The 15,658-nt window shown below is 39.7% G+C and overlaps 1 long non-coding RNA gene across 3 annotated transcripts; it reads right to left on the reverse strand.

Moving 5' to 3' along the window:
- Positions 1–7,738: 7,738 nt before the first annotated feature.
- Positions 7,739–11,556, reverse strand: LOC146692933 (uncharacterized). Of its 3 annotated transcripts, none has more exons than XR_014915318.1 (5): positions 11,269–11,556; positions 10,784–10,819; positions 10,273–10,425; positions 9,816–9,906; positions 7,739–9,233 (listed from the first exon to the last, which is right to left on the reverse strand). It is a non-coding gene; the product is annotated as an uncharacterized LOC146692933 (long non-coding RNA). The 3 variants fall into 3 exon arrangements; XR_014915317.1 differs by having other exon boundaries at positions 10,784–10,847; XR_014915316.1 differs by having other exon boundaries at positions 10,784–11,556.
- Between the last annotated feature and the right edge of the window lie 4,102 nt (positions 11,557–15,658).

The following is a 15,658-nucleotide window of genomic DNA, read 5'->3' on the forward strand; positions in this document are numbered from 1 at the left end:
ATAAATACAAGAACACAGTCCAGTGAGTAACTGGCTCGTGATCAGCCACAGGACATGCTTTAACACCTTATGAGTGTTTCCAGGCAGCAATTAGGGCTGAGTGTTTGTCTTCATTTGAGTTTAGGCAGTTAAATATGCCTTGGGGATGGCCACTTGACCCTATGAACTCTTTTATGGAGCCACAGAAAAATACTTCCTTTTTCATTAATTGCAACTGCAATGGAATGACAGAGCCATGAGGTATGTGAGCCAGCATGGGTTACCAATATTAAAGATTCAAACATTAAAAAAGCCTCACATCCCAACACATTTGAGGAGACTCACATCTCCAAAATTACCAGAGTGACCCTGCAGTGACACCGCTTCAGGGCATCCAGCATAACCTCTACTCACCCCCATGTCACTCCACATGCCCACAGATATCCCGAGGCAATGGCCTCCACCAGTTTGGCCCTGTGCAAATTATCAAGAGGCCCAGAATTGTCTCACTTATCAATAGGCGAGGTATATTGTTTCAGGGGGCTTCCTCTTTCCTGTACAGGACAGTCCTGATGGTGGAGTCGCAGGACGCTTTGACGTTGAAAGGTGTACATGGCTCGGTGAAAGAACCGGACCTTCCCTGCAAGTTATCATGTCATCTGACAAGCTGACCGCCTCAACAACAGTGTGTTTTTCCACTTCAGTGCTGAAAGTGCTTATCGGATTTTGATTGATTTCTTCATTTGTTTGCTTTTGTGAAAGAGAAGCGGTGTACCGTTACAGTTGGCGTTTCCTTGCTTTAACTGCAGTGGAAACAAAGGTGAACGTGCAGCTACATTGTGTCCAAGTCCAAGTCGTGAAGCAGCATGTTTAAATAAGCAATCATGCTTGACAGTCCAAGGATATCAGATATCAGCTTATCAGTGTGTTATACGGAGTAAAGTCATTAGGCACATAAGGGGGAAATTATTTGTAAAAATCTATGTGAAAAAATACTTCTAATAATCCACATTTACTCCTTTAACATTCGTATCTGGAATTTTTGCTACTGTAAATTTGTCATTTTGTAAAACACTATCAGTCATCAACATTCATTGTTCTTTTTATAACTACTGTGTGTAGCTGAACATAGGAAGGGATTTTTTTGCTGCTGGTACAGCCTTGGATTGAGACAGCCACGGGGCGAGGAAAGGGTGTTTGCTCAAGTGGAGCCAATTACTCAAAATAAATTGGGTCTTCCTCTCTACTTTCTTTTCGCCCCCCTCTCTCTCTCACCCACCCCTTCATCTCTCCGGTATGGGTTGTCATTTGAAAACCGGGTCAGATCCACAGTGAGCCCCTCCTTCCAAATAAACAGGCTAGTAATGGCTGTTTACCCAGAGCATAAGAGCCATTACGTACGAGGAAGTTAAACATCTCTGACAGGCAAAATGGCTGCAGACAAATCACTGTTGTCCTTTCTTGAGGGATTGATTGGGCGAATTCTGATTTTTCTTTAACTGTTACCAGCAGCCATACACACTAGCGATGGCTTTGCAAAAAGCATACCAGCTGAATGGTGTAAGGATTTGAGAAGAAAAAAAAGCCCAAGAAAAAACAAACAAAAAACTTGTTTTTTTGCAATTACACTGCTGGGTGAACAAAAGACCTTGCCACGGGCCTCCCGATTGGAAAGCACCCCTGTACTTTTCAGTCACCTCACAGAGATCTGAAGACCTGGTTGGCAGGAGATATGGAGGCCACGTAAAATCCGACTGAATTTATTCACAGTAAGGAAAACTGTGATGAGCTTAACGTTTGTTTAGAGATCAAACATGAAAGGCGCCGTACATTAACTGGATTGAAGAGTGGGTTATGTCACTCGATTATAATATCTGTAGCTTTAGTGATGTAGTGGAGGAATTTTTCTTGTTATAAGTCACAGCATGTGTGAATGAGGCTTTTGTTAGGCTGTGCTTTGTTTTGCAGCAGAAAACTTCAGACTGTGAAGGCTTTGCAGTTGGGTTTAATACTCTGCAGTTTATGGTGCTGTTGTAAATAGTTGAAAAGATCTAAAGTACTTCTCTTTTTGGATGGAAGCTGTTTATGGCTTTTATTCTACAGATGTTTTTACTTTCTTTTTTTTTTTTTTTTTTGCTCATCTGATCTTTCAAAATGTGAAGCATCTACAAAAAAAACTGTATCCAGCGGGTCTCCCTCCATGTTGCAGAAGAACGTGTGAGCCAGCGGTGCTGGGTTTGTGTGTAGTCACACATGGAGAGCTGAGCCTAGATTGCAAGGAAAGTTTTAGGGGAAAAATATTAAAAACTGGCTTGGCGTTACATAAGAAGCTGGCTACGTGACGCAAGCAATATTATCATATTTAACATATCTCTGTATTTACATTCTGAAAATATAGGCCTTAAAAAGTCATTATGCAGCCCAGCTCTAATTGAAAGTGAAAAGGTAGGTAAAGAGAACAATGCATTTGTGGGCATACATATGAGGAGATTGCACTGCATTAAATTACAGCCTGCTAACTGGACCAGAACATCACATAACTGAGTAATTTAAGCTTTTGGACTGTGAAGGTCAGGAGAAAACTTACTCAGTTTTGGCCCAGAGTTTTTTTGTGGAGCTTGAAATATACACATCAAAAAGTGTACTGCGAGTTCATTATGAAATGTGGTGTAACCGGTTATTACATTATTATTGTGGTCATCAATTAAATGCCTGTCACCGTCTTATACAGAATCATTTTATAAACCGAGCAGCTGTTTATGGAAGAAAATAAACATCAGAAATAACTGTGGACACAATGATTGGTTGCAGTCCTGTTTTCTCACTTTTCCTTTATTGTTGTTCTGTCGATGTGGACTACGATAGCGTTTGTGCATGAGGCTGTTAAATGAATGGTGACTTTTATTATATGTTTTTTAAAATGAGGAACACAGCTGCAAAAACATGATTATTTGGTAAAGTAAATAAATATAAGGGAAATTACATTATTTGATAATTCGGCAACAAAAATTTAATAATTCCCAGAAATTAAATTCCATATTCCCAAAAACTGTGAAGGAAATGTACTCTGTGAAATAACTAGACCTTTTAAAAATAACAACTGTAACAAGCTGGTTGCAGTTAGAGTCATAGTCTTATTTTTTGCACATGGTTCAGGAGGCACAGCTAACTCTGGGTAAAACAGTTTCTCCTCACAGATTTAAGCTATGAAAAAAAGAGTACAATGGGCCCGAGGCACGTTGTTGTAATTGGATCACAACGGAGCAATCTGCTGCTCCCAAGATGTCAGTCTAACTTCAAATGGGTGTTGCCTGAGCTTTGATTCAGCCCATCGTCATGGCTCAAACAGAAGACAGTTGTAGTGTTGAACTATAAACCCTGGCACAGCAGCCCAACAGGAATTTCTGTCTCATGGAATTCCAAATGAATGGTTGGCAGGATAATGCTGCGTGCATCCGGTGGAAACAATATGGCACAGCACCCCTTGTGTGTGTGTGTGTGTGTGTGTGTGTGTTTTCCTGCAGGCCATGCATGTATCTGTACAATATCTTTATGTGCATTTAAGCACATATTCTCTTTCCCTTCAGCTGTCTCGGTGCCAGGCAGCAATCAACACCTGGATCAGCAGGTCTCCCCCTCGTGCACGTCTACTATTACACTCTCCAGTGATCTCCACCTCCCTGAAGAAGGGGAAGCTACACAGCTGCTTACTTTTTCTAAGACAATGCATACAGCTTCCTACTGTAACTGAGCACCAGCAGTGTTTCAGAATATAAAACAATCAACTGATTCTCTTTTTCAGAATCTAGAGTTGCTTTACATCCATTTTGCCTTGTTTCACTTTACTTTTGATGTTTCATAATGTACAGTGACAGCGCAGACGTCGTTCTTGCCAACTGCATTTCTCCACACAGGCTGCCGATAGATTCCCGATGACCTGTTGTTGCCGAGGCATTAGCAATGTAGGGCGTGCGTTGTTAATTCTGCCAAATGGCTGGCACAATTAAAATTCACTGCACGGAAAATGAATGGATTATCTGCGAGATGTGTGTATCCTCCCCCACAAGCCTTTGTTCAATAATGTATTCCTGATGTTGGCGTTGCAGTACCTGCTTTCACAATGTATAGTCTGTTCCAAATGCAGACAAAAAAAAGAGAGAGGATTGTGTTTTCAGTTTAAGTGCATGTTCAACTAAAGAGTGATGCATAAATAAGCATTAATCGTTTTGCTTGTTTTATTGGTAACATGTAGTTAAGATGGACAATCACCAGCAGCCCCACAATCCCACAATATTCCTACATTGACTTTTATTTAATATTGTAGTTGCTTCTAGCTAGCCAGATGTACCTGCAGATTGGCCAGACCACTCTGTGCCATTTAGCTACCTCGTTCATCCTCCTAGCTAATATTAGCTAATGATATAGCTAATATTCGTATGTGCAGCCTTAGTAAGCCTGGCATATTGGCACATGAAGCAGTTTTATTTAAAAACGTGTTTTAAATAAATGAGAGCTCCTTCCAAAATTTCTTCCTAAGCAAAGGCATAATTTTTGTGTCGCAGTTGAACAACAGCAAAAAAAAAAAAGCAGTAGGCAGGGCTGTGGACAAAGTAGTGCTAAAAAGTACAAAGTTTGCAGAGGCATGAATCATGTTTTTCTTGTCAAAGATTCAAAATAAATCAGGGTGAACTCAGCACAGAGATATGTGAGTCGGGCCTTTTGAAATCACATCAGTGCACTTAACAACTAGATTGTGTTAAACGTTTAATTAAACCTGTGAAGAGAATTGTGATCCAGATCATGGCTCATGTTTCTTCCCAGAACGAGAGTGATATAATCTGTTGGCCACAAAGGCAATCGCTAAGCTTTTTGTACCTTGGAATATACGCTGTGGGTCACCTGCCACAGTATAGCTGTCACAAAAGAACGATACGAGGAGATCAATCTGTCCCTTGGTAGAAACAGGCAAACCCACTGTGTAACTATGAATGGATGGGCATTACATCACCCTGCCCTGTTTCCTGAACACTGGGTAGGTGTTAATCACAGATGTCAGGTGTCTTGGTTTGTTGAAGTCAAGTGAAAATTAAAGTCTTTTCCTGAGGAAGCTAGATAATGCACATTTTTCAGTTTCGTACTGATTGTTAAAGAAAATGATTACAGGTTAAAAGCACAAGTTAAATGAATGTGGTCACCATTCTGTAGCTGCCTGTGCAGACACAAGTGCTCTGACTTGGTTGTCTACTAACTAAAGAAAACCCCCAGGATTTTTACACTACTGAGGGCAAGGATGGGGCTGGGGGAGTCTTAGAGCTTGGCGATGAAGGACTTCATTAAAAGCAATACATCATATCTGAACAGAGTGGCTACTCTGACTGAAGTGAAACATCAACTATTCTCTCTAAACAAAGAATTCTCCACTGTTTTTTGTGTACATTTTTCCCTCAAATGATAGGGAGTCGGCCTTTGAAGTAAATTACTAAGAGCCATACTGCATATAAAATGCAGAACTGTGGATGTAAAATTATCATATATTATTTTCAGTAAGGTCTTCGGAATACGTTTGGATCGACAAACATGTTTGGGGGGTTTAAATTGGACTTCCACTTGGTACAGATTCACAACAAGTAGCAAATTTGTGTTTTAAGCTCACATTCACACTGAAATGTATGTTCATTAGAGAGCATAAAGTCTGCAGCAGAATTTTAAGCGGGCCACTAAAAATAGCCTCTTTCCAATCCTCCAGGCCTTTGAGGATCAGAGTGAGGCAGCTGAACAGTGCCTGAGTAAAGCCTCGGTCCGTGGACAGATGTTTCTGAGAACAGGTGGCTGGGGTTGTCCCCTGGATTTGCATGGCTATGACAGACACAGCAGACCTCACAGACTTCAAAGAAAAGGAGTATGACTGCCAATGATCAGTGGAGAGAAGGAAGAGGGGTGGCTAGCTAGCCAGCTAGCTTTGCAGGCGCCATGCAGACAAGTACATCTAAAGAAAGTCTACGGAAAACTTTTCTCCTGCTACTGAGTTTTTCTTTCCCTGTAATGAGGTCATGGTTCCTGCCACTGTCGAGTGGTCATTTGATACTGAAAGCTACATGCATGCAACACTTGCAAGCAGCTTGATTTGAAGATGAAACTGATGAAGTGAGGAAAGAAACTCAGGAGTTGCCGTACATGACTTGATGATTTTTTAAAAAAAATTTGCCAAGTATCACTCTGATAAGAGTGGAAACATTTTTCACTTTATAACCTTTTAACTCCTTAACCTCCTAGGACCTGGCGTCCACATATGTGGACATCACATTTTGGGACGTCTAGACCAAAATACTTAATTTTTCTCTACAAGGGCCTGATATCCACATACGAGGACATTATACTGCCACTGTTCTATCAAAATTTGATACAAATGTCCTCATATGTGGATCTCATTTTTCTCAAAAACAAAAATTAGGTAAAAAAAAAAAAAATCTTGTAATTCTTTGTTTTTACATTCTTTAGGTCCCAATCAACCCAAATAGCAAAGAAAAATTAAAAATGCATGCCATGAAAGAGCTCGGGTCTTAGGAGGTTAAAGAAGCAATAGCAGTGGTACATGAAGAATAAATAACCTCGCATAAGACAACAATATTCAGTAAATTATGCTAAATGTGCCTGAAAAAAAAAACAGGTTTGAAGACAATTTTAAATATTCAACCAGAGTTTGACACCAAGCATGAACTCTTCAAAATCTCAGTTGATGAGATTTCTTCTTGCGAGCAAGCAATTAAATCAGACAAGCCAAATCTTTGCGTCTGCCCCTCCCTTTCATCTGTCATATTTCCAGCTTTGATCTCCCCTAACCCCGTAAATTAAGCAAATACAACACACTGCCACTTAAAGTTCGCAATGGAGCCCTTAACATCTAATAAATAATGCATTCAGCCCAGATCAAAACATGAGACGAGCACAAGGCGAAAGGAGTGAACACATGGCTGGCGCAGAGGGAGCTAAATGTATGCTGAATGGAATAGGAAACATGGTAGTACACAAATGAAGCGAAAAAAAAAATCTCAGCAGTCTAGCATTTGATTAATAGGAGTGATTATGGATGCAGTTGCTTCCACCTATCAATCTGAGGCACGGGGTAGTGAGGGTGAAATATAATACTGCATAGAAGCATTAACAAACATCTTAAGGAGTCATGAGCAAGAAAAAAATGATAGAAAAATGCACTCTACAACAATATGCATGCCATGGATTTTTGAGAAAAAGGTCATGCTGCTAGCATAGCTAAGACTTCTTGATTAGTTCGGGATTTTTCTGCAAGAGTAGGCCCTTTAATATCCCTTCATTACCACAGAAAGGTGGTAATGAAGGGATATTTAAAGTGTGTAATTGTTAGAAACTACACACAAAAATTATTCTTGTGGCAGCTCAGCTTTTTTTACCCAATGTAGGCAAATAGTGTCCTCCTGTTTCAGTTCCGGGGGCCTGACGGAGGTAGAGTGAGCTGAATCAGCGGGGGGCCTTTGACTACATCTTGACTTTATTGCTCCCACCCTTAAATCCTACAATGACCCCCTTCTCTTCTCTGCTGTGTTTAAATAAACATTCAGGAAAAAAAAACTTTGTCCACTAACATTTTTTGGATTCCCTCCTCATCTTTCTCTCTATTTGTTTTCCTTACTTTCCTCCTCTGATGGGTGATGTATCCCGACCTGATGGTGAGCCATGGCGCAACCTTTGGAAGCTCGAGCCATCCCCATCACACTGAAAAAAATATGTTGTTGGATTTACTTAATTCAATGGTGGACATTTGTTGCACACAGATGTTTTGCTTTGGCAGCAACTTAAACAATTGAATTAAATTAACACAATTTATTCATGTTCAATAAACTTGTGCAATTTGTGTTGATAAAATGTGACTTAAACATGTTTTGATGAAGTAATTTGAGCTCTTGGAATATTTTAATCCTTCACAATTTTCTCACGTTATCCCAACACGATTCAATAACTTTTACCCAATACTACTTGGTCACTTAAATACTACATGTTATCTTCAAATTACATTTTGCTATTATATTCTAGTATCAAATACACAATTTTCAAATGGAGGCCTTATAACAGATTGTATTGTTCTCTTCCAAGATGGTTGCTGGCATCCACCAGTAACCTTTCAAAACAACATGTCTAATTTCACTGCAGTAGGTAAAGAATTAAACTGACATTACTCCTCTACTGAATCTATATAAATCAACAGTTAAATAATGTCAGTTCTTCCGTGTTCTCTGGAATCAATCACAGCAAAGAAATTGGACTCTTTCTTTTGAAAAATGTTGGGAAAGAACAATACAAAACATTCTATTTAAGGCCTCTGACGTCAAGATTCAGTTAAACAACAATTATAACTAAACAATTTGAGGTAATGTTAGTTTCCATTAACATTAAATTAGGTTACTGAATTGGCAAACACCTTCCTATTAACACTACCCATTTTACCCCAATAACTAAAGAAATTAGCACTTGCAGGTCAAAACCTTTATTCAAGAGACGCAAAAATAACATTGATACAGTGACTGTCAAAAAATACAGCACTGATCATACTGTGACATCTTGGTTCAAAACAGCACACTTAGAAATATTCAACGTTCTTTACTTCAACTGAATGAAACTGAAAATACCATTTCACACGACCCATATGGGATATTTAGACTGTATAACTGTTTACGCTACTTTTCTTCACTAGTAAAAGAAAGAAAAAATACAAAGAGAAATTTAAAAATGCTGCCAAACAGACAAACAGAACTTGTACAGAGCAAAAGGAAAAACAAACAACAACAAAAAACGGCTCGTCCTCATGGGAGTTGCAGAGTATATAAAAATGAACCCTGCGATCCGTTCCTGGAATTGAGCTTCAAAAATGCAGCAGAACAAGTGTGAGATTTAAATGTCCTCTCACCTAGAGCTGGTCACCTCACATGCATAACAGTGAGCTTCGTTGCAGGAGCAGTTTTGTCTTAGTTGTGAGCTTTTCTTGAGAGCTGAGTTGCATCCAACTCCATTACCACCCATTGAATCACCTCAAAAGTGTAGCAGAGTTGTGATGGGTAACTCATGTTGAAGGAATAAAAAAGGTCCAAACAGCATGGCTACTGCAAAGGTCACGTTATCCAGATCTTGAAGAACAACATCAGAAAAGTCATTGCCTGCCGCATCCTCTGGAGACAGATGTTCATTGTGGTTTTCTCAATCTGTGCAGTGGCCTCAGTCAAGTCCTGGTTAAACACAAAACATTTCTTTAAGATTCCTTTTTAAACTCATCTCTTTTGAATCTACCAGTTCTAATGTTAGAGTAATTTAAACCAATGCAAGCAACATAGTAAATAGCTATAGCCAAAGAGTGGCCTGCCATGCTGCCATTCATGGTCTAACAGAGTTTCTAAGAGAGGGTGAAAAACATAATTTTACATTCGTTTTTGTTAGAAAGACACCGGCCCATCAGAAATCCAGGCTATGTCACTCAGAAGATGTTAGAATTTAGACTTTCAGCCCCACAATTTGGTTAGCTGTTGGTCAGTTGGTCATTTTTTCAAACAAAAGCTAATATAAATATTGGTGGGATTTTCCTTTGTTCATTAGAATGACAAATTTAAAGTTTTTTCACACTGATGTGACCCCTAATACAGGGGTGGGGATGGGGCCTCAAGGGCCGGCGGCCGAGTTCACTACCAGGCCTCATGTGAACTTCAAATTATTAAAGAGGACTACTGGTCCTAACCAGTCCAATGAGGATCAAGTGGATAACTAAATGCATTTTTAAATGTTGCAAAGCCACAATCTACTCATAAAACACTCACCATGAACTCCTGCACCAAGATGTTGCAATTGTCTTTCACACAGATGCGGAGCACTTTGATGAGGGACTCCGAGCATTAATGTCATCCTTGACTATTATAACAAAGAAAACAGAGATTTGTGAACTTTTCAGTAGCACAGAAGAAAATGATCCCAGACAAAAACTCTTGACTTTTTAAACCAGTCAACATGCAACACCAGCATCTACAAAGCAATATCAAAAGTTCCTGTTTGACATCAACTTTATGGATATATAGTTTCCAGAACATTTATTTTTAAAAAAAGATAATTTTTTCTCAGTGGGCCAGTAAATGCATGACGAAAATTATGGCATCCTTTTAGTGGAATCATTACTCACAGGTAATAGTTGACTGTTTCAATGGATGTAGCATAAAAATCTTTTACTGACCTAATGCAATACATATACACTTTGTAGTTAAAGAATTTTAAAGTTCTTACTGTCATTATGGCAGCTACATCCTTTAGCTTTGTGCCCTGTTCCCCTGATCACTTTGCAAACACTTTCAGCAGACTGTCAGAGAAAAACTCAGCTCCGTCAGAAACCTTGACTGTAAAGGCATGGTTGGGATGCACTGGAATGCTGCATTTTATCTGAAATGACATAAAATTATTTTGAAATAACAGCAGGCACTGTGCTTGGTTAATCAGTAATGTTTTGTTGAATAAAAACTGTGTTTCCAGATCTTATGGGATTAAAAAAAATCCAAAGATGTTTGTTTCTGATTTGCAACCCAACAACCCACAAGTTACAACCTCATTTCAGTTCAAGTGTGCATTAATGCGAGTCCAGTAATCACCTTTCTGGCAATACATACAGGTATAAGTTAAACCTATGGCAGATTTTGGATCTCTCAGTTGTATTAATAGGGTGAGTATGCATGCACCTAATAATTATAAAAAACCTATTATAATTAAGTTACAGAAACGAAAATAGAATATACTTTCTTACCATAACACCTTGAACCCACAATCCATCAGCTGACTCCTGGTGAAATGCAGAATAGAGGTCATCTCTCAATGTGCAGCAAAAAAAAACAAAAACAAAAACAAAAGGACAGCAGGTGAGGGCAGGAGGGGTAGGGATGTAAGCTAGCATAATGCCGCTGATGATATTAGCTAAAGCTGTTCAATGTCCAAAATCTCACTAACACCACGGTGCAGTAAATACACAATGTAACTGAAGAGTCAGTTGACAAATCTATTCACACAGAAAACCAAATTATGTTCTGAGTGCCTCGTAATTAGGTTTAATGTGATATTACGGCTCTTGTGCCAAAGACAAATTCAAATGAAAAAGCGCCAATTCTTTGACAACAGATAAAACAGCAAATAAGCTAACGGCTCTTTTTTAGCATGTTACATGGCGACACTCTAGACGTTTAACTACATTTGGCTGAAATATGGTAAAAATGAATTCAAAAAATCAAGACATACCAAAAACGTAGAGTTGGCTGCTCGACTTGACTGAGATGGATGCCTTTTTTAAACCACGATCCAAAGCCCGCGAGATGAAATCACGCGTGGTTTCACGAGATTTAACGTTGCTATCTTATTGACTTACTTCACCTGAACATGATATGAACAATTTAATACACCCTTTCTGCATATCATGTAGTTTTTACACTATATAGTTACATTTAACTTTAAAACATGAGGCAATTGTGTTAAATGCATGCAAGATGCTTACATAAATCCAAGAGATGGCCAGTCCCTTTTTTTCAGTGCACACGCACACACACAGAAACCCTGGATGGGTTTGGCAGCGGGGTTAAGGAGCTGTGTGGACTTTATGTCTGTTGGGATGTCACTTTGCTGCTGTATATTCATGATTTCCTTTGATGCACACACTCATCAAAGCCCTTGAAGAGTGGGGGTTTTGTTCATACTCCCAAAAAGTATGAATCCTAGATTTATTCCTTGTTCACATAGAATAGAGAATAACCATTCAAAGAGCAGGAACTGTGTCTGTTGAATTCCTATACACACGGAGATCTATAGTAACACCTCAGCGTGACTTAAGTCTCAGGGCCGCACCCCACTGTGTCAAGAACACCAACACAAAATCTGCCTTTCTACTGCAGGACTGTAAAGATACACTGTCTGCAACACCTACAGTGCTCACACGTGATCTACTGGAGTACGCACTGTTGCCTTTATAAATGTGGGTCTTTGTAAATGGTCACAGTGTACTCCCATTTTATTCCCGCTCATTTGCCCCCCCCCCCCCCGTGTGTTTGCCATAATTGGAATGTCGTCTCTAGGCTTTCAGTTAAAAAGAGCCCTCCGAGATAATCGCCACCATCTTGGCGAAATGCAAACAAAGCCGCTAGAGGAGTCGCCAACTCAGAAGTTTTTCCCCTCTTTAATAATATCTTTTATTAAAGCAGGGTGAAAACAATTAGGGGTGTGTGAGTTCTGTGTCTTTAATACAGGCTTTATTGAATAACCATCCTTCGTCCACTGAGGGAGGGCCTCAGAAGTGACACAAGTGGTATTGCCTAGTGTTTAAATGGAGGGGGGATGCCTGAAGGGACTGGGGGAGTAATTCAATTAGAGGTAATATGCACCAAGCCTCCCCCAAAATTGCTGTCTAAAGCCTTTTTTACTGAAAGGAAGAATAGCAAAGGGACCTGAGGTCTCCTCTGAAACTTTGCAACTGAATCTACAGCAGCAAAATATTTTAATGATTAGTAAAGGGATTAGCATGTGGGGAGATCGTCTAATGTGTAGTATAAAAAAATGGCTTCATTTTTTTTGCACATGAATTTGTTAGGAGACTGTGAGAAAACTAAAAAAAAAAAAGAGCTGGATTCTCTTTGAAAAAGTAAAAGTTAATAACGTCAGTCCTAATCTGTGGTTCACGTATTGTGTGTTTTTCTTAGCAAAAGGAAATAGACTGTTCAAAAAAAGTTGCTATGAAAAAGGAAATAGTTTCGATTGGAAATTTTAAGAGTGTTTGTTTTTTTTTTACACTTGCTCCTCAAAACTTGCAAATTTCAACTGGATGAGTGCAGCTGAACAACCGCCTGAGCAATAAAATCGCTGTGACTGTTTTCTCACTGATTACTGGTGATATGTTGCTCATTTCAACAAAAAAAACAATTAAGCTGAGTTTATGGTTTTCCATTCACCTCCAATTTGCTGATGAGTTTTGGGGGCTGATTCTCTGTAGCCTAGTCTGTGCATCACAGTCTGCAACTGCGACAACACATCAAAAACTCTCTATCTGCTCATGAAAATCCAAGGACCACAGACCCAAGGCCAACGAGACGTTCAGTCACTTTTACGTAAAGCAGATTCTTCATAGTGATGCAGTGCAATAGGTTGTTTTACTCCTCCACAGACTTTAAAACAGAAGTTTGTAAGATTGATCAAATATTCTGTGTGTTTTGCTGCAAAGGGAATTTAAAGTCCTGGGAATATTTTAGGATCGATGTAATGCCATTAAGCTGAAGAAAAACATATCTGGTACCATTTCTTTAAAATAAAAAATCCCATGTTGTAGGTATGGAGATAAAATGATAATTTGTTGCAACATGCAATTTATTTACCACTCTGCCTTTCTGCCAAATCCAGCAAAGCTAAGCAGAAATAAAGAGGAAAGAAGAAAAAAACAAATAGAATTTTGGCTAAGGCAAAGATTTTTCTATCAACTGATTCATTTGCATTCTGCAAGCTCATACATTTCACAAACTCAATTCCATCTTCAGTTTTCATCACACTGGAATGTTTTTCCAGGCTCTGTGCAATTTGAATAACTATTGACATACGAAAAACGCCTACTATTTGCTCCGAAGACAAATGTGGGGTTTTTAAATGCATGAAGAATAAGTCGGAATAATAGGAGAAAGAGAGAGGTGTAAAAAAAATCTCCATTGACAATAGTACCCTTACCACAATACCACTACTGACAGCAAGGTACTTACAACCTCCAAAACATTGCAGTTATTACCCAAATTACTGTGGGAAATGACATGAAAATCAAATTAGATCTATTTTTTAGATTAAAAGCTCAGAGCTGTTTCTTTATTTACTTTTAAATCAAGTTCAGCTCATCTCATCTAAAAAACTGAAAATCTTGGATGACAAAAATGATATCAGTGTGAAATGTTATGAAAACGGTGTAACAGGAATCCCTGGTGCACATGCAGGTTTTGACATAGCTGCCTTGCCCGACGCCGAACCTTTTTAATACAGAGCTTTACAGCTCACCGCCGGCGGCGTGATCAAACAATGGAGAGTAAAATGAAATGACCAGAGAGACTGAAAGGGATAGTTCTGAAGTGCAATGCTGATCACAACACATCCGAGCACAGGAACATTATCAAATTTGTCCGACTCTGGGATGATTAGGGGTTGTCAAATTCAATTGGACAAACAGATGGCTGGATGGAGCAGCCAATGAAATCCAACCCCTCTTTAAAAGCGGGCTGGTTTTGAGCAAGTGGGAATAAATATGTAAACCCAACCTACTCTGTAATACGAACATGCCTCCTCTCGTTGCCGCAGCAGCATCCCACATGTTATGCTTTCGGAGACTATTAGTTATAATGAAGAGTAAAAATAACCCCCAGTACACCTTTTTAGAAGCCTGCAGAGGTATCTGACTGAAAAAAAGAGCTCAAAAAAATCCAGCTATTGGAAATCACTTCAGTATGGATAGTTTGGAATAGGGAACGCGAGGGGGAAAAGAGAGAAACCCTCGCTCGTCTCTGGTTTGAATCAAAGGCTTACGGAAATATGTCTCGATGGAAGTAAACTGTTCTCAATGGGAAACATGTGACCTCCAAAGTGGGAAGGTGCATTGAGGAGAGTCTAGACCTACCCTCTTTACTCGTGAGAGGTGCGACCATGAAGCGCCGCAAAAACCTGCAGGGTGCCTCCTTTTGTTTGTGTTACAAATGGCTCGGCCCGGGTTGAGAGGTCAAAGCGATAATCACATGTATAAACACACCTCCCGTCCTGAGTGGCGCTTCGGAGACCCTCCTGCTTGACTCTGCAGGTAAATGTTTGCAATGCATCAACATCCAGGAAGAAGAAGAGACGCACGAGCAGAGCTGCGAACAGCGGAGTGTTTATCGGGCCTGCTCTTTCAAACAAAAGGAAAAAGCTCAGGCGAAGTAATGGTAATGTCTCACACAACCACATGTGCAAGCAGGCGTGCACGCTTAAACAGACACACACGTACACGTGCGCATACAGCTCCCTAATTAATAGCTCCTCTGCCTCCTGAGTCTGTGAGGCAAGTCCACCCTAATCCCTTCGCACTCAGTTCAGAGTAATCAGCGCAGAGCAAAGTCTGCCTTTGGAACACTAATTAGCATCATTGATTCTCTCCTCAGACTCTGACATGCAAATAGCCCGAAAACAAGTCACTTTTTTAAGAGGCCCTAGCACTTAATGTAGTTCATTGTTCTAACCACACAAGTTCACACGGAAACAGATTTGAAATGTGGGTTAAAAATAGAGAGGAAGCATATTTTAACTGCAAAGGGACGTGATTCGATTTTGCGCATATGCTGTCGATTGATCACAAATTTGGAAAAGAAACTCGGGCATTAAACATGTGGCACTTTCAAAGATCTTTGTTAGGCTGTGTGTGTGTGTGTGTGTGTGTGTGTGTGTGTGTGTGTGTGTGTGTGTGTGTGTGTGTGTGTGTGTGTGTGTGTGTGTGTGTCGGCGAGGAGGGAGTGCATTGGCTAATGTAGCAAAAATAATCTCAAAGCATAACTGGCTTAAAGTATGTTTACACTGATACACTAATTAAGGTATCTCTCTGGTGATTACTTAGGCAGTCAGTTCAACAACTTCTCTTTCTGGTAAA

This window comes from Copadichromis virginalis, linkage group LG15, assembly GCF_057382275.1.
Source record: "Copadichromis virginalis isolate Kocher_CV1m ecotype Utaka linkage group LG15, C_Virginalis_male_GT1.1, whole genome shotgun sequence".
In the NCBI taxonomy this organism is placed as follows: domain Eukaryota; kingdom Metazoa; phylum Chordata; class Actinopteri; order Cichliformes; family Cichlidae; genus Copadichromis; species Copadichromis virginalis.